This window comes from Lissotriton vulgaris, chromosome 3_1 (assembly GCF_964263255.1).
Source record: "Lissotriton vulgaris chromosome 3_1, aLisVul1.2, whole genome shotgun sequence".
NCBI lineage: Eukaryota > Metazoa > Chordata > Amphibia > Caudata > Salamandridae > Lissotriton > Lissotriton vulgaris.
Genome location: NC_141689.1, coordinates 1594184422 through 1594208129, shown reverse-complemented (window position 1 = coordinate 1594208129; position 23708 = coordinate 1594184422).

Sequence of the window (23708 nt, the reverse complement as noted above, 5' to 3'; positions counted from 1 at the left end):
ACCTTTGAACTGAAGTTGATAACTTCTTGCTTCTAGCTGTTGATGAGGTAGATAGAAGTGTAAGGAGAAATAATTAAAATGTTCTGTGGGGAACTGGAACTGTGTAATTGTGTGGTATACAATGTTAGATAATTTTGATCATAGTCAGTCTCTCCATGTTGTGAGGCAAGAGACTAGCCCTTCTCGCTGTAACGTCAGCACCAGCTGCACTGAACACATGCTCAGCAGACACACTGGCTACAGGGCCACCTAGATACTTTATTGCCAGCCCGCTGAGCTCTCGCCATTGGCTTATCTTCCCATACCAATACATCAATGGATTTTGATCCGCAGAGACCTCTTTTGGATCATCCAGATACTCCTAGAACATCTTGTCGATGGTCATTGGTGCTGTCACTTGCTCAACCTATTTTGCCATTGCCTCTGCACTAGAGGTAAGCCCTGCTGATGGAAATCATTACAATGCAGAGATTTGGTTTGGTTCTTCTGTTGTTTTTGTTGCCAATGTTCTGGTTGATGGTGTTGGCTGCTGTGAGACAAGACTGCCCTTTCTGGATGTTGAAGGCAGTACCCACAACTGCGGAGTGAGACTCTACGTTCCAGCCATTCTTCTTCCAGGTTTCATGCTTGTTCAACAATCCTCCTCTTGTACTTTGAAACACCGCCTACAGAAAAAGGAATTAAGCTGGGAAGATTTGTTTTGTGCTGTGGATCAAGTAGTGTGGCACAGATGTGCTCTTTGCACTAGATGATATCATGTTGCTGCCTTGTATTACAAGCAAAGTGAAGGATTAAGCTCTCAACCAAGGCATGTACTTCTTCATTTTCGTTCACAGCTGTAGGGGTGAATCTCTTAGACACCTTTTTTAGCTGACCCTGTAGCAGATGCAACAATGGTATAGCTTGGCCAATAGTACTGTCCTCCTTGCTAACTTCCCATGTGAAACCTCAAAAGGGGGGTAGCATCTGTGTCGGGCAATTGACTAGGCCTTTTTTGTCCACATCCATGGTCACAGCTTTCCTAACTACATCCCCTCCTCTTTGAGAGACATAGTCATTTATCTGTCTGTACTGCTGGAACACATGCTGCAACACGTATTAGGTTAATTTGCAACATGTTGGCACCTCACCTGTGTCAGGGTTTTAAATGGGCTCTATTTGATGCTGACTAATCAGCAGATATTCCCTGGCTTTAAAAGAATGGCCAGATGAGTGCAGATTCTTCTGCAGGCAGTCAGTAAGTTGCTGACCATGTCTTCTTTGTTGAGGTTCTTTACCACCAGGTTGATGCAATTGGCCAAAAACAGGAACCTGAAATAGCCATCGTCTGACATGGCCTTGACTATGCTGCTGCCATTGACCATGGCAAAAAATCCAATTCTGAGACATCTGGGTTGCAGCCATTTGTACACATTGCTGTTAAATGCATCCAAGATGTTTACAGCTGTATATGATTTATTCATGGCAAACTTGGCCACTAGTGTATTCATCCGAATGCTCAAACTTTTCTTCAGGGCCAAGACCTGTACATATCTTTTGCTTCACAGTGTGCAGTGATGCACGTGCAATCAGTTGCCAGACAACTGGTCCACATGTCTGTTATCAGGTGGTTAGTGTTAACAACACACATGCCCTTATTATTAGATTGTATTTTTATTTCTGGGGTCACTGACACAGTTGACCTTTGAGAAATAGGTGGTGGTAGACTCAGTGGGCGTCATAATGGGGCAGTCACTGTATGTCATGGAGCCTCCAGCTGAATTCGAGTCACGTGCCATTGTGAAGTTGCAGATGTAGGTGATTCTACTCGGGCAATGCTGGGGACAGGGCTGCTATGCATGAGGATGTCAGCTCTTCCTCATCATCTCCAATTGTGATTGGAGTTGTATCTGATGCTCTCTGGCTCTCCTCCCCTTTCACCACCCTGACACGTTCAGCAATTTATTAAAGGTGCTTTTCCCAATGGATTCTGTGGTGTTATTTCATATGGGTCATTTGGCCTGTAGTACCATAATGTGTACCAGGTTTCCTTCGACAAATATTGGTGTGGCAAATGGTGCATAGTGTCATATGCTCCCCCTCAATGCTTACTGCTTACAGTTAGAGAACTGCCCTCCGAAGCGCCAAGAAAGCTACCCGGTGAACGTAGCGCTATATAAGCAAATTTTTACATTACATTACATTACATTTCTCCAACTGGGGAGAACTGTTTTATTGTGCCCCTGCCAAAGGTTGAAAAATAACTAGAGGTAGGTGAGCATGTCATTGATTGCCTTTGTCTAGTGTATACTTCTACTCAGGAAATGGTTACTAGTGCAGGTCTCTGCTGGGGCTTTGGAAATATGGGAGCTGGCGGTGCTACCTGTGCCACATCCCAAGGAGCTGGTTGAATAGCAATGTTGGACTCCTCTGTGTCACCTTCCCCAATGACTGGTTTGTCATCGTCATCCTCATCTTCCCTTTCCATAATTCTAGGGTTTTCAAGAATTTTGAATTTCCCTTGCTCCTCCTGGCAACTCCTGGACTCTGCCGGGGTCCACTCCATGTCCCTATCATCATCATCAGAAGTGGTGCTTGGAGAAAATGGTGGAGTAGTACCCTTCCTTTTCCTTGCTGTATATCTGGGAGCCAATGATTGTAAAAGAGGATCTTCTTGCTCGAAAGGAAGCTCAACCTCCTGTCCTGCTCCAACATTATGAAGATGTACATTTGCTCTCTGCAGCTGCTGTCCAATTTGCTCTATTTCCTGAAGTGATTGAGTACTACTTTGTGAAAAAGGCAAATCAAATGCAGTGGCATTACTCATCAACGTCACCATGTTTGCATTGGCCACCTCACTGACAGACATGGTCTTGGGCTTAGGTTGGGGTGCTGCAGTTGATGCAAGAGTGCTGCTCTCAGTTTGCTCTCCGGAGGCCCGTGCGGCAGGCACACAATGTGGTCAATAAAAAATTTGGGGCAACACACTACTGGTGGGAAGCTGCTTCTTTTCACTGAACACTTTATGGTAGCATCTTTCTTTGGGGCCACCTTAAAACTCTCAGTTGGCAGTTGCATTAAGCTGCACAAGTTGAAGAGATTTTAGGACTGACATGTGACGTCACTGCACAGGTCTTCTGTTTGGCAGTACTGTGGGTTATGTCTCCTCTCTTATTAACCTTAAAGCTGACAAGCAAGAAAACATTTAGTGAAACTTGGCATTGTTCTAGCTTGAATTAGTACAGACAAAGGCGATATTAGTGTGGTTGGTTACTTCAGAAATAACTACTTTAAAGTCAAACATACCACCATACCAGAAAATGTAATTCCCCATCGGAATAACTCACAATATATAGAGTGATAGAGCTCTTTCATTTATGTCCATATATTCTAAAGGAGTCACTTGTGTAACTCAGAGTATTGCATCAGTAAACAGAATAGTAACCTTTTAAAAATGGAGTTTAGTGTGAACCTATGGCAAGCAATGTTGTCCTGGGGAAAATGGAATATTCATCATTATACAAATGAATGATGCGGATGTGTTTAACCCCTTCCATGCTCATGACAAGGTCAGCTCGTCATGGGTGTTACCTGCGCTGTGCGTTTGACGAGTTGACCTTGTCATGAACAATGATAAATACCACTTTGCAGCACAGGAGGGGAAAACCCCCTAGCAGCCAAGGTGTTAAAGTGCACAACAGCTAGGGTGTCCAGGAGAAAATGGAATTATATATCTAAAAAACCTGAATGCTGTTGCATGGATTTGCTACCTAGGCAACATGGAAAAAAATGTAAACTACAAAATTAAAATACTTTAAAATGAAAAAATATTTAAAAAGTGAAATAAAAATAAATAAAGAATACAAAAATAAAAAAGTTAAAACACAAATTATCATTTAGAAATGCAAACAATAATTGCTAATGTTTATATAGGAGGATGAGAAGAACCTTTTGGAGGTGCAACATTAAAACAATGCATGCAATATTATATAAGCCCTGTTCATCAAAATCATCTTCTTAATATACATACTAAAGTGATCCTCAAGCATATTACAAAACTGATTTATCACATTCATCAATGCAAACCAGAGCCACATGGTCAAACAACAATTCTGAACAAGGAGGCATGGGGAACAAAGAACACAAGCCTATGGCAAAAGCACACTGGCCGAATGCACAAATGGCTGTCAGACAGTGCCACATGGTCGAATTCAGCACATAGCATGGGAAAAAGACCACATACAAGCCTATAGCAAAAGCACACTGGCTGGATTCACAAAATGACTGCCAGCCAATGCCAAATGGTCAAAAAACAACACTGAGCAAGGAGGCATGGGGAACAAAGAACACATGCAACCTATGGAAAAAGCACACTGGCTAGACACACAAAATGGCTGCTAGCCAGTGCCAAATGGTCAAATAACATTATTGAGCAAGGAGGAATGGGGCACAAAGAACCTATGCAAGCCTATGGCAAAAGCACACAAGCTGGATGCACAAAATGGCTGCCAGCCAGGCATTGGGAACAAAGAACACATGCAAGCCTATGATAAAAGCACATGAGCTGGATGCACAAAATGGCTCTCAGCCAGGCATGGGGAAAAAAGAACACATGCAAGCATATGGCAAAAGTACACTGGCCGGATGCACAGAATTGCTGTCAGCCAGTGCCTCATGGTCAAACAACAATACTAAGCAAGGAGGCAGGGTCCATACAGGCCTATGTACACAGACTTCACAGGCTATATGGCATGGAGAACAAGACAAACCAATGATGGCCCATGGGAAACAGACACCGACCCACTGGATAGACAAAGGAAGCATGATAACATTGAAATAAATACTACCAATAATTCAGCAATGCCAAAAACCGAAATGTACTGAGGTATACAAATTTTACAACACACTTCCTCCCAAGGCATCAAATGTTCCCCGTCGCTAAGGAGAGTCACTATTCCTGAGATAAGAGTGTGGAAAGGAGTAAGCTGTTTCTAGAGAAATGGGAAGGAGTCATTCACTTCCCTGTGGTCCTGAAGAACCGCAAAGGATCTCCCTCTGAGACCACACTACAGCGATGACAGAGGGATCCTCCTCATAAAACCAGTCTACTTCAGATACCCTCTAGACACCTTTTATTACTTACTTCTCACGTAACACTGCACACAGACCCGCACAGACCTAACGCGCGATCACTAAAAAGATCTCTGACAAAGCGATTCTTCAGGGGTCCTGTATGACATTGCAGCACCAGCCCGACGAGGAGCACCACCCCATGATGAAGCATGACATCCTTTGGGGTGTGTGAGGGCATCAAGTGAAAGTCTCACTGACTCCTTCCCATTTCTCTAGAAACAACTTACTCCTTTCCAGATTCTTATCTCAGGAACATATTACATCTTGTGCGCAGTTCACACAAAATGTAATACGTAGGGCAGCCCGCAGAGAAGGTAAGTGGGTTGTAAAAAAAAAAATTTGAAGGGGCTGGCCTTGGCTGAGGGGCGTACTCTGCTCTGCCACGTAGTCGGAGCTTTGGCGCAACTTCACATTCCCAGTGGAGCGCAGAGTTGGTAAAACTCTGCAAACTCCGCTGGCGGAGTACTCGGCCCGGGGTTACTACTGACAAAATTAAGGCTACCCACCACAATAACTTTGAAAAATCGAATAAAAGTACAAATAAATACTAGTGCATGCTCTCTAATAAAAAACAACCCCCTTATAAAAGAGTTTTTGAACTTACTTGTGAAATCTCAAATATAAAGTCCCTCAATCCAACAGTATATATGCAACAGACAAGAACAGTGATCCTACCATCTCCAAATGAAAAATGAAAAATCACCAAGAGATGGTCAAAGCACTGGGAGGAGCCTGCTGGACAGGAACAAGAATTCAAAGTCTCTTTGGTGCTTCCTTCCCAATGGGAAATTAAGTTTTTAGGAAAGGCTTCTTGCACAAAAAAACCCAACCCCAATGGCCTGCTGGAGAAGAAAATCCACTCAAAATGCCTCTCAACTCCTTGTTGAGTACAAAAGTCGCTCAAGGGGTGCATTCACGATTGGCACTACATATGTGCTGTCATGGTCGGAAGTTGTGCGAGCTTGAGCAGGACTCTAGCACGAGATCACTAGTTGCCCGAGATTATCATTGCACTTGCGAGCGAGAGCCACATTAGAACTCTAGTCTCCAGTAGGTAGTTATAGTTAGGACCATGTTTCCATAGGAAAACCTGTTTTTGACTCGCCTATATAGTTGGTGCCGCTTGACGATTCTTCACAAAATATTCCCTAAAAAGTGTCATAGTAAGTCTTGTTGTGCATGAAAGTCGTGGGGTGATCTGTCAAGCATGGTCGCGAAAAAAGGGGGGGGCAAAAAGGTGTTTTTCCAAAGTTAATTTCCACAGGGAATTTTTAACACGACTACAGCCCGAAATGCTGGACAAAACTACACCAAACTAGGCAGAAAACTAGCTCTTGGTTCAGAAAGAGTGCTTTTGGTTAAGTGGTGTACATCCGTTCAGCAAATCTGAAGAAATATAAAATAAAAAACAAATTTGTACATTGAGGGGCAAAGAACCTCCGAGGATCCAGCAGTCTCCGTGTTGGAATCTGATTGGCTGCCAACAAAAAGGTCAAAAAAAGAGAAGGAAGAAGCATTGGAATACCCTAACCCGCTTGGTCTCTAGGAGGTGTCCCGTAGCGACCCCACCTGGGGAAAAATGCATTAAAAAAAATGTCAGCTGCGGATGGGCTGGATCCATGGCTCCCGCTAAAACAATGAAAAGAAAGAGGTGTGGGTCACTGAGATACTATATTATTTTGACTCCGGGTGGTCCAGTTCCCGGGGCATGCAGGCTAAAGTGAAATATAAAGGAGAGGGCACAGGGACCACCACCTCCCCAGGGGTATTTCTTTTGTAATGGGGGCATCACAGACTGTCACCCCTCCAACCAAATGCTTCTACAAAAAGGGGAGGGGGCTGTGTGGCCCCCCCTTCTGGATGTTCTATATATGTTAGGGAAAGGGCATTTTTAGGGTTTAGGGTGGGTGTTGTTTTTTCATTGAGATGCGATTTTTGGGGATATAAGGTGGGCATGGGTTTTTGGGTGGAAAATGTATTTTTTCAGGGTTTAGGATGGGTATATGTTTTTGAGTGATTAGAGATATTGTACAGTTTAGGGTGGGTATGGGTTTTTGAGTGGTAAGGGAGATTTTAGTGTTTAGGATGGGTATTGGTGTTTGGGTGATAAGAGAATTTTTAGTGTTTAGGGTGGATGTGGTTTTTTGAGTGGTAAGGGATTTTTAGGGTTTAGAGTGGGTATCGTATTTTGTGGCAAGGGAATTTTTAGGGTTTAGGGTGGGTATTGGGTATTTGGTAGCAATGGAATTGTTAGGGTTTAGGATGAGTATCAGTTTTGTGTGGCAAGGGTATATTTAAGGTTTAGGGTATGTATTGTTTATTTGGTGGGAAGGGAATTTTTAGCGTTTATGTTGGGTGTGAGTTTTTGAGTGGTAAGGGTTTATTTAGGGTTTAGGGTAGCTATGGGGTTTTGTGTGGAAAGGTATTTTTTAGGATTTAGGGTGGTATGGATTTTTAGGTGGCAAGGCATTTTTTAGGGTTTAGCTTGGGTGTGTTTTTATGAGTTGTAAAAGATTTTTTAGGGCAAAGGGCAGATGTGGTTTTTAGGCGGCATTTGAATTTTTATGGTTTATGGTTGGTGTGGGGCTTTTTGTAGCAAGGTATTTTTCAGGGCTTAGGATAGCAAAGATTTTTTTAAGTTTAAGATGGATACAGGTTTTTGGGTGGCCATGGAATTTTTAGAGTTTATGGTTTAGGGTAGGTTTTATCTTCTCTCTTTGTCAATTTATCAGGCGCATCTCTTTAAATCCAATTTCTTGGCTATGCTTTTTACTTTCTCAAAGCACAGGGAGGCAGAGGGAAGGTCTTCCAAATATTTTTTTTCCAAAAATAATGCAGCTTCTAAAATAAGTGTTTTCCTGCATGCATTTTGCATGTCAGTGATAAGCAGCCAGCACACGTTTCATAGTTTTCTATTCATTTACACATGTTCATGAGGGCACTTTCTTCTGCAGTCCATCGCCAAAAAGAATGATATCAAAATGTTCCCCACTGACAGTGAGAAAAAAAAATCTGTGTTGATTGATTTAATGTGACAGCCTCTCTTTTGGTAAATTATAGTAGATCCGTTGGTGCACTCTTGTTTTTTTGAGTTTAATACTGTATTTCGCTGATTCCACTACTACACTCAAGCACCTGTGATACAAAAAACGTTATCTATGGCATTAAATGCCCATGTGGTAAGCTTTATGTAGGCCAAAAAGAGCGCAAGATTAAAGTCAGAATAACAGAACACAAGAGTAACTTCAGACAAAGGAATCAAAAATCATCCATAGCTATGCATTGGTTGGAGGCAAAACATAACATTTCCCAACTTCGATTTACTATACTAGAAGTGATCACAACTCAGCAAGACACAGATATTCATAAAAAAAGACTAAGAGCAGAGTACTTTTGGATTCGCAAGATGTGTAGCCTACAACCGCAAGGATTAAATGACAGGATCGAATTATCTTGTTTTCTTCAATTTTGAACTAAGACTGTTATTTCTGCATACTGTATCCCTATCCAAGATGGCCGACACTTTGAGGTCATTATTGTGTTTTAGGAAAGACAACGTGAAAGTAGATTTTCTTTAGGAGTAATACATTAGATTTACCTAAGTATTTGTGTATAATTGATATTTGTATTTGTTTATTTTTTTCGGACCTTATACATTTTGGGTTTATAATGTCATTCAATATAGTTTATCGAGATATTTCACATTGTCCATCAAGTTTTTTTAAACCATGAGTCCAAACTTATCAAATAATCATCTCCTGACTTAATTCCGATGAAATACACAAGTCACGATCACGTGACTATTACATGATCCAATCAACAGAGTGTTTTAAAGCCACTGCACTCAGTAAACAGCTAGCGTGTTTAGGATTGGGTGAACCACGAGGTTCGTGCGGACTTTCACTTCTGTGAGTACGAACAAAATGTTGGAACTGTAGATTAAGTTAATTTTCGTCTAGTACACGAAAATCAGTTTTACAAGCTCAGCGAGTATCATAGGAAGAATAGTTTAAATACAGATTCTGTTTTTTCCTTATACAGACCCCCGAGGAAGGGTCTCTGACCCAAAATGCATTGGGTTTATGTGTAGTGAAAATTGATTTAATCATGAAGTTTATATTATGCATGAATAAATAAACGGCATTAATAGAAGAAGAACATTTGACAAATTGGATGAATTCTTTCATAAATGTTTTGAAATGAATAAATGAGAAACTTGGGAATGACCTTCTCAGGTCTGAGTTGAAGAGTGCACACAACCTCTTAAGGTGGGGAACCTCCACCTTTTCTAGCAATCAGCCTCTCTCTTGGAGCATTCGTGCAGATATGAGACGATGAGTTTTAAGAAGGAAGATAAGAAATGTCCCGTAGCATTGCTTTGAAAAAATAATGAGTTTAGTCATGTCTTTTAATGTAAAACTATTTTTAAAAAGTATAATATGGCCCTCGAGAAAGGCTTCGATTTTGATGTCTTTGCTTGTCTTTATCAACTCTGAATATTGTGCATAAACACTCCACCCTCTAAATTGGGAGGACTGTGTTTTCTTCATTGTGGTAAGGAATTTCTTAGGGTTTAGGATGGGTATTGGTTTTTGCGGCGCAAGGGAATTTTTATGGTTAAGGATGGGTATGGGTTTTTGGGTGTTAAGGGATTTTTTGAGGTTTAAGTAGGGCATGGGTTTTTGGGCGGTTAGGGAATTTTTAGGGTTTAGGGTGGGTATGTTTTTTTGGGCCGCAAGGGAATGTTTTGTGTTTTTTGACCTTCCTATATCTTTTGTGCCTGTGGTGAATCTTTACAGAATTTTCAAATAAAGTGTGCTGGTGATTCTAGTTGTGCATGAAAAGTTTTGGGAGCTGAGAAAAAGGGGGGGGGGGTCAAAAAGTGTGTTTCCCATGTTAATTCCCTAAAACCTTTAGACACGCCTGCAGTCTAGACCGCTGGACAGAATTACACCAAATTTGGCAGAAAGGTAGAGTTTGTTCCAAAGACCAGACTTATTGTCATAACTTCTAAGTCTGTTCAGTAGTTTTAGAGATATTCTGGGCATATGTGGTACGTTTGTAGTACCTTAGTATATATGTTTGACACTCATACGCTTTTAGAAAACACACAGTATTTCTGGATGATGTCATGAATGATGTCATAAGTGATGTAATTTGAGGTATCATGAGTGATGTCACTGACCATGTCATGAGTGATGTAGGTCATAAGCAGTGCATTGAAAGGAGAGAAGTTATGGGTAGCTCATGTAACTTAACTGCGGAATTTCACAGGTTTTGCATGAGTGAAATCTGAGCCTAACTACAACGTCCCTGTCCCCTTTGTTTTTTTCAGTGGATTTCTAAGTTTTTTAAATTCTATTTCCTAACTAGACTTCCCTGTAGCCTTTGTTTTTTCAGTGAATTTTTAAGGTATTTTAACTTTAAGTAAGATGCCCATCACAATGAGTAGCAAGGGGTGTTGAATGCAGGGCCTGACCGGGCATTGTGCTGCCCCCACACCTAAGCTTGCTGCTTCTGCCCAGTTCCTCCTTGCCATCCTTTGCCCAAGTCCATGACCCTGCTCCCTCATCACAGCCATATGTGGCCTTTGTTCTGCCACTGGTCTTCCCACCTGCCCCAATGGTTAGCCCCCTTCCCTATCCACCTCCTCCCAACCCTCTGTTGTCCTAGTCCATTCCCATTCCGCCTGTCCTCCACGGTCAGCTTTCTGCTCCTGCCCCCTTCCTCCTGCCCTCCATTTTTCCATTTTCCATGTGCAGACTCCTATCCTCTCCCTCCTGCCTTTTCTGGTACATTTTCATGCCCCTGCCCCTTCCCAAATGCCCTTCATGGTGTGTGATGCTGCAACTGTCCCTCCTGTCTGTCCAGTATGGTCAGCTTGCTGCCCATGCCTCTTTTCCATCTTTTATGTGTTGTCCGTATGCATGGACCTGTCCCTTCCTTATAGCTTTCCATATTTCATTGCGCTGCACTGCCATCCCCCTTGCCCTGTGTGGTAAAGTGTGCTGCTGCAACCCCTTTCTCCTGCCCTGTAAGGTCAGGTTTGTGCCACTGCCCATCTCCCTCCTGCCTTGTCACATCTGAATCCAAATCCTTACCCTATTCCTCCTTCCCTCCATGATTCAATGTACCTCACTTGCCAACATTTTGAACTTGGTAAGAGGGAGTTTTGAAAAAACCTGGGGAATTGATTTTCTCCATTGACTAACATTGAAAAAGAAGGATTTTCAGGCAGGAGACAAATAGAATCAATCTCTTTTGGGTGTAAAAACACCAGGGACCTCATTTATGAAAAGTGACGCATTTCTGAGTGAAAACGTTATCCTATGGACCATCTATCACTTATAGTGCCCTTTAATGTTAAAGGCCACTATAGGGACATATAAGCTTACACTTTGATGCCCACACCTTTAATATAAGGTACCCTGATCCTGGGCTCAGGAGGCCTCCCTTAGGAGTATATATATTAAAAGCAGTGATTTGACTTTGTTGCACATGGTGTGGGCAAAGTCAAAGTGGAGCAGTTTACACTGTTCCTGTAGTCTACAATGGAAGTACTTTACCTGGGTCTCTCAGGAGGGCACAAACAGTGCTGCAAACACTGAGGACCCCCTTACCACCAATGTCTTTGGTACCACTGGTACAAGATACAAGGGACACAGGTGCAGATCTTGGTGGTAGCAGCAAATATGCAAATGAGAACCTTGAAGACCAAAGGGGAGAATGGTTCCATGTGCAGCAGTGGAACATTGGTCAGTCGGTCCTAAGAGATGGGCGATCACAGTTCGGGAGGAACTGGCAATGGCCTTCGTTGCCATTGACCAATCGAAATGAACGGTTCAGATCCCAAAAAATCTGAGTGGCGGAGACAGGTGCCCTCTTGGTATCCAATGTGGCGACACAAATGATCCCATTGAAGCTGGCAGGAGCTCCTGGAAGAGATCTCTTTCTTTGTGATGCCTGGACCAGGGCCTAAGCTCCATAAACTGGCCCTCTATGCCGCAAACCATGACCTGATTTTTCTTGCCATAAGAGTGTAGTAACATCAGCCTTTAAAATAACTGAAAAAATACAAAGTGGTGAAATATAATGTTCTATGGCATTGTAAAAAGAATTAGTGAAAAAACTAAATCATTGTAAATATACTGGTTGTTGTGAATGGTCAATGTGCAGAGTGGGTGTGAGTGAAAGTTGAAAAAATCCGGACAGTGGTATGTGTGAGAGTGTATTGTATGTTTTTGAATTTGTACATTATATGTGTTTTTAATGTTGCAATAATGTGAAAAATGAAAAAAGCATAAAAAATGAAGTTAAAGATGTGTTATTTTGAATAAATAAATCCAATTTGATTAATTCAGACAAAAAAAGTAGTCTACGTCACTTTTTGTTTTCTGTCAATTAGTTTATGGTTATTTAGAAAGAAAAATGATTCCAGTACTGGCACTTATTTTGCCAGGGCGAGCTGCTATGGGACTTTGGTTGATTGCGCATATTTAGGCCTATTTGTTGAAAGGCTTTGTTTGAAACATCTGACCGTGCCACCTTTCCCGGCAAAGCACAAGGGACAGGTTTCTGCAGCTTCAGGGAGCCAGAATGCCTGGGCATTCAAGCCCACTGAACAATCAGGCCCTGGTCTGCAAGGCCACAGCGCCCGGGCCTCACTTCTCCGGCTCTCTGGACAGCACCAAGGATGGGGTGTAGAGAAGCTCTAACCGGGCACCGCATCAAAGCTCTGGATGGCCATGGGTGAAAGCCTCACACCAGGTTCCCTATGCCGGTCTGTTGGGTGCAAAGCACCCAGGACAAGGTCTTGCATGCCTAGTGAGGCTCCTGCCGCTGTGCCCTGGCCAGCGACTGGCCTTGGGTTAGGCACCCCCTTTGTCCTGGGTTCAGTCCCCCATTGTGGTACTTCACAAAGAGCCCAAAATGGGATCCTGTGGAGCTTCCCTGCTCGGAAATGTACAGAAACTCTCGCTGGGTTCAGAAGCTCTGCTTGGGCCCCAGGTTAGGGGCCTGGCTGGCCCTGGGTTGGGAACCCCATTCCCAAGGACAGGGTATTCCCCTGGTGGGCCGGGTAGAGAAGATCTGACCAGGCCCCAGTTCAGATCCTCAGGCCAGCACTGGGGAGGTAATTCCCAGGCCCAGGGCTCCATTCTGTGGCCAGCCCCCTGACAAAGTACCCAGGGCAGAGTCCTGCAGGCCCCAGGAGGTCTTCCCCCACCTTGCTGGCATATAAGCATGCCCTTGGCCCAAGGTCAGAGCTCCATCAAGCACCGCTCACCTGAGGCCCAGCTGGGGCTCAAGAACTCAGCTTCAGAGAGCCTGTCCCCTCCAGGGGCGAGCGGTAATCTTTTTATTTAGGGACGCTGTGACCAGACAGTTGTCTTTGAGCCTGGCCATCTGGTTGATCCAAACCTTCGGGAATCTGGTTGTGCTTTGTGCATTTCTATTGCATGTTCAGATGGCTGGGCTGTCCTGGAAGTCCTGATGAGGACCCATTTGTTTTTTCAAGCCCAGCCAGGGTGCTAGGAGGTCAGGTTCATATGCACCAATGATCCCAGCTGACACTCGGTGTGCACAAATTACAGGAAAGGGGGTAGCCTTCCTCTGGAATATTACGTACAGTGCACTCTAGACTCTTTGGCAGTCATTCTCCACCTCGGTGCTGCCAGGGCCTGCCTGTGCCCACAGGGGCACGGGTCCTTGACTGACTGCCTGCACTGTCTGGTGGGCCTTTCCTCTGAGCCTGCCCTCCCGGAAAGCAGACAGGGATGAGAATACAACATCTTTGTGCAGGACACTGTCTGGGAAGTGTCTGGCCAGCATCATAATACAGCCAATTGGGCATGTTTGGTCCATTTAAGGATGGGCTGCTTTGCTAGCTTCAGCTACTGTTTCAAGCAGAGCTTCCTCCCGTCAGGGACCATCCAGCTTGAGGGCCTGCCTTATGTGAGGCCCTACACGCCAGAGCGCAGGACGAGCAGCCTGGCAGTTTGCACCGCTCAGTGGCCCGTACAGAGTTGAAGGGGTCGGGTTGTGTCAAGACCCAGATGCCACCTGGCCATCTGGTTTCCGCATGCCACGCCCTTGCCCACCTTGACCCAGCACAGTTCCACAGCAGCTCATACTGAACTTTCCCACAGAGTGTCCCCAACGTCCATGCCGGCACACCAGCGTCTTGCTCAGGCTGGACCTTGGATTGCCTTTTCCTTCCATCATTGCAGAAACAGACAGGCTGGTTGGTGCCCTTGTGACTGGCCTGTCCCCCCTATAACTCCTCAGGCAGGGGTGTTCCCCTGAAGACTACTGCAGTGCTAATAACATGTTATTGCAATGCTATATCCAATAACCCCTCTTTCATATTATAAATTGTGTGTGCAGTACCACTATAAACAGATGCATTGCAGCTGTACGTGACCCAGCAATTTGAGAGTTAAATCAGCATCTAATTGTCAGAAATCTACAGTGGTAAAAAAATATCATATTCTAGAAGGCAACGTATCACATTTCATATGTAGGTGCCAACTGCAAACTATGTGATGGTTTTCCAACAAGGTAGTGCTGAATAACACCATTAAAACGCATCTTGATAGACAAGCAATAGCAATTGTTGAAGAGAGTTAGCTTTCACTTAGTACGTGTAAGCATTAAACTACACTGCCACTGGTGGACCCTTAAGAGAATGCAGCCCATCATCCCCAATGATCCTTTTAGTATGTCCCACTTTTTTAACTGTGAACCTAATGTGTTATACTGGGTTTCATGATAGAAAGATAATGTGGTTTACCTTTAAAGAAAAATAAAAAGTATTAAGTTTAACCCTGGGCTTAATACTATGCAACGCTTGTGGAGCATGCGCTACTACGCACTACGTGAATTGCACGTAGCACAGTACACAAACGCGTAGGGTAGCGGGGAATTTTTGCTCGCTCGCGGTCCTGTATGTCAAGTTGGCGACTGCGAGCGAGCAAAATCAACATCCCGGCGTGACTTTTATCTCATTCACGATCATCAACATCAAGTTGCCGATTGCAAGCGTGGAAAATAAACCTCCTAACGAGATTCTCAACGCGAGGAGGTCAGGTTTCTCATTGCGAGTGGTCGCGTATGGTCGCAACAGCTCGTGATGAGAAACAACCAGTCCGCATTGAGAAAGCTGCCGCATGACTACAAATCTACTCAAGTGGCAGAAAACGACCGCTTGCACTGTGCAAGATGCCGTTTGCAATGATTACACCATGCAGACAAGCATCTAGCACTGTGCAATCTGTGCGAACAGCATTTTCCCTACCGCATTACGCAGTTCGCGTAGCATGCATAGTGCGAAGTGCACTTTGTGTAGTTACGCGTAGCGCTACTACGCAAACTACGCCCAGGGTTGAAATTCTGAGATTTCTTTACAAATTTCTGCTTCCTAAGGACCACCTAGGCTGGAAATATTCTTAAAGAAATCATTAGCAGACTGAAGAAAATAGGAATTTCGGGTATGTCTCCAGACCAAGAGAAATTTAATGGTACCGTTTAAGGCATAATGAATACATTTATTAGTAGTACAGTACGTTGATCTACCAGCGTAAAATAAACAACCCCAATGAGTGACTGGTGCAAAAATAGCATTTCTGCAGGAGTTGGTAGATACAAATTACATTTTTTATTCAATAATCGGTAGGCTGACTTTTTTTGTACTGATCAGCCACTGAAAATGCCAGTGAAAGATTGCAATGTTTCATAATAAGATAAATATCAAATATGTATCAGTCAGGATATAAATGTTTAAGGTATAAAAGTGATTATAGCGCTTAGAAGCAATAAGCACCAATGTGGATAATCTTGTTGTGCTGGGCTGAGGTAAAGTCAACAGTTCAAGCCAACTGCAATGGAGCGCTTACTTGAAAGAAGAGCCACGCAGGCCCAGGGAATAGAGTACCTTGATGCTGGTCACAACAGCAATATGCGGGGGTGCAGTTGAGTGATGTGTAGATGTTGATACCTCACTGGTGATGATGCATCGGTTCTGAGGGCAAAGCACCAATCCGAGATGCGTTGGTTCTGGGTTTTTCTGTGCAGTCAAGGGCATGCATTAATCTCCCCACACTGCCCAGCAGCAATCAGCAGTTCTGATGTGTCGGGCTCTCAAGATGATGTGTTGGTACTAAGAGAAATTGGTCTGATTCTACCCCACAACAGGGTCCACTTCCAGTGAGCCAGGCACAGGAGCAGGCGTGATGACTTTAATAGCCCTGAGTCTCAAGCAAATGTAGGCAAGCCAACAAGCCTTTGGAGATTACTTTGGTTGCAAGGCAGAGTGCAACTCTCATTTTGCAAGGTTAGAGAGAAGCAGGCAGCAGGGCAGCAGAGCAGAAATGCAGGTCTTCCAGCTCAGTAGTACGACAGCCTTTGTAGCAGCATAGCAATTCTTTTGACAGAGGTTCTTTACAGGTCCAGAAGTGTCTGATGCAGGAGGTCAGAGACCTAATTCTTATACCCAGGTGTGCCTTTGAAGTGGGGATGACTTCAATGAAGGGTCATTAAAGTGCACAGAAGCCCTTTCTTCCCTGCCCTGGCTCCGGACTATCTGCTAGAGGTAATCAGCCCATTTTGTGGGGACAGTACACTGCCTTTTCAGGTGTGTCAGTTCTTCCCTCCCTTCCTGCCTGAGAAGAGCCATCAGAATGCAGATGAGTACTCAGACACACTTAACCTTCCTGTGTTTGTGGCTGTCTAGTGGGAATGCACAAAGTGTAGCTGTCAGCCACCGTAGACGTGTATTAGAGACAGGCACTAGGCACACAGAGCTATAAGAGCAGAGACATGCCCAGTTTCTAAAAGTGACATTTACCAAACAGTACTGTCAAATCCAACTTTACCTTTAAAGAGGGTTTGGCGTTACTATTCTAAAGATATAAAACATAAACCTGTTATTCTGAGAGACGTAGGCCTCACAGTAGTCAGAAACAAATGTAGGGTTTTTCAGTTCCAGGACATGCAAAACCTAAAAAATACATGTCCTACCTTTTACCTACACCACACCCTGCCCCCTGGGTTACCTAGGGCCTACCTTAGGGGTGACTTATGTGTATTGCTAGGGTAGTTTAAGTCGTGGCAAAGAGTTTTAAATGCTAAGTCGAAGTGGCAGTAAAGCTGCAAATACAGGCTCTGCAGTGGCAGGCCTGAGATATAGTATTAAAATCACCTGCCAAGATTAATACACTCTTGTGTTTAACTTTTAAAGGAAAGAATCCAAAAAGTCATAAAACAGATCTATGGCCTCAAATTCCAAATGTTAAAAATATTATAATAGACGTTAACCAGCAGGATATTGTATTCTTTAATGAAGGTTAGAAGCATTACCAAGAAGAAATGTGAGGACTAGATTTTAGACACTGTGGATGAAGGAAAGTGGCCAATGGTATGCCCAGACATATGTCCCTTGCTCGTTGTACCATTGGATTCAAGTTAGTCTGGCTGATGAGGGGTAAAACCCTGAAAATGGAACCAGGATGCTTGTTTCCAGTCCAGGGAGGACCTGGCTTGGCAGTTCGGGCAGGACCGTTCCCACAAGGAACCGGTTCAATACTGATTTGCATATGGCTGGGTCCAAACTGGGGTGGCATAGTGAGGAAAATAACAATGGATTAATCCCAGATCTATTGTTGTAGGGTGAGTGGTTAAAGGTTTCAGCACTCCATCCATCATCTTGTGTGTGCTATGTTTGCCCTAAGTGGCAGAGGGTATGCCTAGACGTGGGTCTATTGCTCGCGGTACCACTGGATTCAAGCTAGCTGGGCTGATGAGGGATGAAACCCCAAAACCCGTCCCAGGATGCTTGTTTCCAAGTACAGGGAGGACCTGCCTGGCTGCTCGGGCTGGACTGTTCCTATTAGGAACAGGATCAAGACTGATTTGCGAATGGCGGGTCCAAACTGGAGTGGCATAGTGAGCAAAAGAACAATGGATTAAACGCGGAACTCTTGACTGGGGGTGAGTGGTTGAATCGTTTCAGCACTCCATCCAACATCTTGTTGTGTTTGTGATGAAGGAATGTGAACAGAAATAAAGGTCTCTAAATCACCCCTGGCCCTTGCCGTAGAAGAAGCATGAGTTGGCTCTAGGAAAGATAATACTTGTTTAGATTGAAGTCCTTCATCATACATGTTTTCTGATAATAAACAATGTTTGCTGAGCTTACAATCTCTATCCAATCAGGATTTTGGATTTGACCCTGCTATATTCCAGGAGATGATGTTCCAACCCTCATGTGTTGAGACAATACTAGAGCTATTTGTCCTTGGGGCCCCTGTGTGGTGAAGGCTAAAAGCTAAGAGAGGGTGTTAGAGTCACTCCATTAGTTCCACCTGTGATATTGGCTCAAATCTATTTGCCTTGGACGCGGCACAAGAAGCGGCAGTCGGAGTTGTGTCTATCTTCCTGGTGGCCTATAAAAGAAACCCAGTGAAAGGGTTTTGATCGAATTTGAGGAGAGTCTTGGGTGGCCAAGCCTAATGAGAATGTTTTTTATCACTGCTTCCCTTTTGAAATTAACCACAATGCAATGGTTCATATCTAATTAGAGTAGTACTTACCCAGGAAACTTTTCGAAGAAGATTGATTTGATCATGTAGCACACCTGGACCTCCTAATCTCCCATTTACCCAGTTCACCATTTTGTTTTGAAATTGATTGTGATGTTCCCTCATGTCCTGCCTGAGTGGGGTGACACCTTTCAGCATCACTACAAGTGGGGAAGCTTGGAGAGGTAAATTCAAAACAAAAAGTTTAATTGATCTATGAGAGTACCCCTTATTATTGCTCGAAAGATCACGTATTTTGGCAGTTTTCTGCGGTAGTTTACATAACCCATTGCCAAGAAGACTGGAAGCGCTGTCCTTTAATGTGCTACATGCTCTTCCTGTGTTGGAGTTGATTTGCTTATTTAATAAGTTGTGTGGTTCGTCTTCAGAAGGTGTTTCACTTGGTTGTGGTGGATGCAGTGGGTTTTATGCTGATGAGAATGTGCCAGGAAGGGGGGTTCTCCTAACTGTCCCTCCATAAGATCACGGGCCAAATAGGACAACTCATCCTTAATTGTGGCTGGATGGGTCATTATGGGGGTAAAGTTTAAATTATAGAGTTAGAAATACATGTATGGAGTTCTTCTGAAAGGGGCAACAATCTATCCTCTCTGTTCAAATGAGTACGGCTTTCAATATTTAGAACAGGGCTTTGCTGGAGGTTTTGGAGGCAAAGGCATTGTCTTTTAGAAATTGTCCCACTTTCAGCTCTCTTCCTTTTTCCTCCGTTGGACTTTGTTTTCCCTACTTTATCTAAAGTTTGATTCCCAGGTTCAAAATCCATTTGACGGGCTACTAGTCCTGGCCCTTTGATATATCTCTGTACAAAAATTGTTGTGCAGAGATTTTTCTTTTTGATTTGTGCTTATTTATAATTAGCTAAGTAATTCAACTTAGGTAGACATTGCTAATTCGGGCCAAATTTTTCAGGATTACATTTTTAAAAATAACGGATGAGTTGCAGGGATGATGTAATATTTCAGGAACCATGAGACCTATATACCTAATGTTGGTGCCAAAACAATAGGTTTTCGGGGTCAAGTAGAATTATAGAGGCAGAAAATAACTCATCAGAGCAACCCTTCTGCCATTTTCCTAAATTGCGGGTCTGTAATGATGCATTTTAGCCATCAAATTAGCAACTTATTGTAACATTTTTTTTCAGGCTTCCATTGGTTCAAATTCATAAACTTGAGCGATGCAAGTGGAGCAGAGGATCTTTACCTCCTGACAGAGTGTTCTAACTACTAAATCTGAGGACTCCTTCTACAAAGAAAAATGCGTCATACGCTAAAGTAAGCTAAAACAAAAGCTAATGTCAACTGTGATTGAACAGAAGAGAGTTTGAGATGCTGCAGAAATATGGCAAGACAAAGTTCACAAAGGATTGAAATTGATAGGTGAAGAGGATAAAATATGCTGTCATTGTAACAAGTGCTACAAGCCGTATTCAATGGAAAAAAGCCTGGAAAAAATTATTTGACAAATAGCAGAAGCTAGTAAATCACAACAAGAATCTGAGCCTTCTTAGAAAGCAACAACAACCAATCCCACTGCCCATTCACTTAGTATATCAATAGCTACTTCTTTTCCACCTCCAACAACTGATCAAAAAGCAGAGGGTCTTCAATGTGTTATCTGTGGTTAAGCCAGAACAAGGACCAAAGGGACTTACAAAAATAACAAAGTACAGAGTATGGGAGTCTCAAAGGGCAAACATGTTTTTTCAGCCTAGTAGCTGATCTAAACAGCAAGGAGTATGTATTTGCAGCAGATTTGTTTGCCCACCTGAAGTACATGCGTGCATTAATTAGAAAATATGATTATACAATGAGATCTTAGCAGCAACATAACCACCAGTCTTTAGTTAAGTTTGCACTCTTTGAAAAAGCAAATTAAGTTTTAAAGCCGCTCTTGAGTACTGGCTACAGGTTCACACTCAGTGAGATCAGAGAAATAACAGTCAACATTGATGAAACTGTATTGATCCTTAATAATGAAAGTAAACTTTTGTCTGGTGAGAATGTACAATGACAGAATTTTTTTTTGTCATTCTAACAAAACGTATGAGCCACTTATGGTGTTGAGAAGAACAAAGAAAGGCTGGGCTGTTCTTAAAAGGTCAGGCGGTCACCGAGGTGTAGGAGGGAGTGCTCTTTGGAGAACTACCCCTGGGTATCCATTATGTTGGATATAACATGATAGCCGGGGGCTGAATGAGGATATTCCAAGGAGCGCACTTTAAAGCCTGTACTTGCTAGTTTCGTAGTTAGCCTAGGTCACATATCCCCATAACACCTTGCACCTGAGTGGCTCCAGGAGTAGATGGGGATAGTACTTTGGTTGACGCCTATAGATCTCAGTGATCAATCATACTACCCCTCTCCCTGCACTGGGATGCATCCTGACACGGCATAACCCCTCACTGCTTTACAATACACAGAGGGTGAGCATCCTCTTACTAGGCTTGTCCAATATACGTGGATCAATTTGTTTACCGCACCACGCCTGGACACACTGTCCGACACTGCGGTATTAATGTGGTTTAATGGTCGTGTTCATTTATACCCTGCAGCTCTGTCATGCAATACACACCCATTATACTGGACACTGTCATGGCGCCTAACTACTAGAGTGTAAGCCCTCTATACATACATACACACCCCCCTGTCATGGCCTCCATAGTCGCAAACTCTTTCACGTGACTAAAAATTACATGCACTTGCCTATCAATTCTTGGCAGGTCCCCTATGTTGTCACGTTATTCACATTAACTCAATTGGATGCCAATGTACCTTACCACTATAGTTCAAGCCCATAACACCACTCTAAAATGGCCCCCATAGTCGCCACCTTTAACACATGACTTGTGTTTTCAGGCGCGGTCTAGCGGGTATGCGCATAACCACGCCTATTTTCCTTTATCATCACGACCGCAGGGCCGGCTCTTCACTATTCAGACCCGGCGGTGAGGGGTAGGCGTGCCAACACAGACACAGGCAGTTGAAGTAAGTCGCTCATGATGTTTCTTGGTAAAGAGTAACGGGCACCACGTGTCCCGACATTTCCAGGGACTTGCCTGGTGCCGCGCCGAGTGCGGCTATGTTAATGCGAGACATGCACCACTGGGCCCGGTTTGCCCGTGAACCGTTCTGGAGCGCTTTTGACTACAGGTTGGTTGCTTATAAACACATGCGGTGGTTAAGGGTTCAAATTACTTTATTTAATCGATTAGCTCCACCACCCTGAGCGCCGCGAGTAGTAACCGGTACACCATAACTAGTGGTTCCAGCTCTGTAAATACAACATTCGCGTGCTCAATGCCTACCGTTCTAAGTCCACAACCGCGGCTATCGTAGGCAATATCTACCTGTAAACACCCGCGCTACCCATGATAACAGTGCACCTTTGCCTCACCTTACGCTACAGGCGTTATCTATACATTTCTATTTCTATCTTTACCTCCTCCCAGCCTCAACTACAGTGGCTTTACCCCTGATGTCTGACCCGCCGGGCACTGTTGACACACATAAACCCTGACTAATAGGTGAGATATACTGTACATGCATTACTAATGGATGCTCCTGTATCCCTATCTGATCACTATGACTGCTGCATTTCTTAATGTTTTTACTTCTCTCTAGATACTTACATAGGGGGAAATTCATGTTCTATGTGTCTGAATCAAGTGTCCACTTTATTTTTATTCAAATTCTAGCTGCACCTTCACTTTTATGTCACTAAGTCACTGAGTGCTTTAGGGCACCATGAGGAACTCATATTGTTACTTACCTGTTGTAATGGTGTTATTTGTCTTCCACTTCTAGGCAGGAGAGGGTGTTAAACAGGTACTAATGTATGTTATATGAAACTGATACTAATTTAGATCATGTTTGGTAGACAGTAGTTCTGCATCATCACTAGGTCCTTAAGAATCGCATGTCAATGAACGTAGAGCAAGAAACATGTTGACCATACCTTCCACATTTTAGTACTGTCTCGTACTCGGAAAACTTAGTTCCCGCGAGCACAGACTAACCCTTATTTTAATTGAGGCAAAGGACCACCAAAATAAAGTGTCTTTCCGGTACCTCTTGCCTCATTTTACCCTCACTTACATAGTCTACACTGTCCTGGCCCCACACCCACACTTCACCCATAGGCAGTTGGATAAAAAGATCTCCGCCAAAGATCCCCTCCTAGAGGTGTTGCCCATTGGGAATTGCACCGTCTACCCAATGAGGAGCATTGCCTATGATGAAGGATGACACCCGCAAGGGTGTGTGAGGCCATTATATCCAACATAATGGATACCCAGGGGTAGTTCTCCAAAGAGCACTCCCTCCTACACCTCGGTGACCGCCTGACCTTTTAGGAACAGCCCAGCCTTTCTTTGTTCTTCTCATCACCTTGGGCATCGACTGTGGCTGGACCTTCCGCTCACCTCATAGCGGTAATCTAAGCCCTCTGGAACACAACGATCCTGACTGCCCCCCTCTTGTTGAGGCCACTTATGGTGTTCTCAGCTGATTTGACTCCTGAACTACTTGCTACCAAAATAATATTACAGGATGCAGCAAAATCAGCAGTAACCATTTTAAGAAATGTATTCAAAGATTTAGATATTGGGCTTGATGACACATTTTGTGATGCCCCATAGCTCCAAAAATCATGGAAGACAACATGAATGCCTGATGTTGTCTTAACATTTTTTATATCATTGTTCATTGTCAGCAAAGCAAAACTGTTACAAACTATAGTTCTTGACTTTGGAACAGAGGCTGATAATATAAAGGTTGGCTTTGAAGATATAAGTGAAGAAGTGGAAGACAATTCCTTGAACTGACATGCTTACGTTGTGCAAATGTATGTCTTTTCCAAATCATGTTTTATGAATTACATCATGTAAAAAAAAAACTCTGCTACACATGATGACTGCCCATACAATCTATGACAAGTGGAAAAGTAGAGAGCTAATCACTTCGATGAATAGAATTTATGTCTCTACAAGGTATAATGACA